This window comes from Triticum dicoccoides, chromosome 5A, assembly GCF_002162155.2.
Source record: "Triticum dicoccoides isolate Atlit2015 ecotype Zavitan chromosome 5A, WEW_v2.0, whole genome shotgun sequence".
NCBI classification, from domain to species: domain Eukaryota; kingdom Viridiplantae; phylum Streptophyta; class Magnoliopsida; order Poales; family Poaceae; genus Triticum; species Triticum dicoccoides.
In genome coordinates, this window is record NC_041388.1 from 76,299,962 (window position 1) to 76,302,485 (window position 2,524).

Genomic DNA, 2,524 nt, shown 5'->3' on the forward strand with positions numbered 1-2,524 from the left:
GAACGACGTCAATCTATATCTGGGGCTGCTGAAAGAGGAGCTAGACACGCTGTGGAAAATGCCAGCCAATATGTGGGATGCCGTAGAGAAAGAATATTTCCCTATAAGAGCCGTACCGCTCATGACGGTGCACGACTATCTCGGTTACGGATATTTCGCGGGGCAGGTGGTCCACGGATTTTTTGGATGCGTCAGGTGCATGGATGACACAATGTATTGCCAGCTAGATAGAGATCCTGGGTCTTCGAAAACCATGTTCATGGGACATTGAAGGTGGCTTCGCGATGATGACCCATGGAGAAAACGCAAGGATCTGTTCGATGGTGAAACCGAACCCCGAAGACGCCCGCGTACGAGGAGCGGCGAGGAAATAGACAAGCTGTTGAAAAATTGGAAAGATTGCCCACTGCCGGGAAAGAAGCAAAAGGCTCTAAAGCCGGGAAAGAAGCGAAAGGCGCTAGAGCCACTGCTGAAGGTATGGAAATGATGTCTATTTTCTGGGACTTGCCATACTGGAAGATCCACCGTGTGCCTCACAGCCTTGATGTCATGCATATCACGAAGAACGTGTGCGAGAGTCTGCTTGGTACCCTACTCAACATGCTAGAGAGGACCAAAGATGGGCCGAAAGCAAGGGCAGACTTGAAATCAATGGGCATCAAGGAGGAGCTTCATGCTAATGATGATGATGATGATGAGGCGAAGCAGGACACGGAAAGTCGTCGCAAAGGCAAAAAGGCCAAGAAGACCGGAAATGACTACCCTCCCGCGTGCTTCACTCTAAGTCAGGAGGAGATCGAGCAGTTTTTCACCTGCCTCATAGGAGTAAAACTTCCTTACGGTTACGCAGGGAAGATAAGCAGATACCTAGACCCAGCGAAGCAGAAGTTTAGTGGGATGAAGTCTCACGACTGTCACGTGCTGATGTCACAGATACTTCCAGTTGCAATGTGTGGGATCATGGACGCGCACGTCCGTGAAACGCTATTTGGCCTATGGAACTTTTTCGACGTCATCTCTCGGAAGTCGGTTGGCGTGAGGCAACTCAGAAGGCTACAGGAAGATATCGTGGTGATACTATGCGAGCTTGAGATGTACTTCCTGCCCGCATTCTTCGACGTTATGGTGCATCTGCTGGTCCATATCATGGAGGATATCATCCAACTCGGGCCGACGTTCCTGCACAGCATGATGCCGTTCGAAAGGATGAATGGTGTCATCAAAGGATACGTTCGCAACATGTCACGTCCAGAGGGAAGCATAGCCAGGGGCTTTCTGACCGAAGAGTGCATCTCCTACTGCACGAATCATCTAGGCATCGAGAGCCCCGTTGGTCTGCCCATCAACAGGCACCTCGGCAGGCTCGCTGGATGGGGTCACTGCGAGGGTCGCCGCGAAATGCATGCCGACTTCGAGGGTCGACTCGCCGACTTTGAAAGAGCAAACCTAGTCGCGCTACAACACATAGACGTGGTCGATCCTTGGGTGGTACAGCACAAAACCTTTATTGAGAATATGTACAATGACCGAGGCCAACAGAGGATGGAAGGAGATATAATCAAGGAGCACAACTCATGTTTCACGCGTTGGTTCAAGGAGAAGCTTCTGTCGTACCCTTTACATGAGGATTCTTCCGCGGAAGAAAAACTCATATTCGCCTTGTCACAGGGCGCCGAGCACAACCTAATGACCTATGAGGCTTACGATATCAACGGCTACACATTCTACACCAAGGACAAGGACATGAAGAGCGATGGTTATCAGAACTCCGGGGTAACGATGGAATCCTACACCGGTAACGACAAGGACAAAAACTACGAGAAGGATCGAGGAGATCTGGGAGCTGAGCTACGCTGGAGAGAAGGTCCCGATGTTCCGTGTCAAATGGGCCAAGAGCGTCCTAAAAGAAGACCGGTATTTCACGACCATGGTTATACCCGAAGCCAAATCCAAGACCGCGGGCGCAAACGTCACCGTGAAAAATGAGCCATAGGTACTGGCTTCCCAAGTGGACCAATGCTTCTTTATTACCGACCCGTCAAAGCCCAGTCGTGTTGTTGTGAGGAGAGGCAAAAGGAAGATCATCGGAATGGATGGAGTCGCCAATGAGCAAGTCTTCGACAAGTACAGCAACCCGAAGATGGAACATGACGACGACAATGAAGTGCCATACACCACAAGAAGAAGCAGGACCAGCCTACCTAAAGGACGTCCGTTCCACAGAAGAACTCCATTTGCGAAAAAGAAGGGCAAGAAGATTTTGAACAGATAGCTAGCTAAGATCGATTGTATTTAAATTGTAGCCTTCATTTCTCGATTGTATTTCGACATATTGAAATGATATTTCTTCTATTCTAGTGTCCTCCATCCCGATCGATATCCCCCCTCGCCAGATCCCCCTCGCCGCCGAGCACCCCCCGCACCCTCCCCCGCTCCACCGCCGCCGCCAATCCCCCGCACCCTTCCCCGCTCCGCCGCTGATGACCCCCCGCACCCTCCCCCGCTCCGCCACCGATGACCCCCC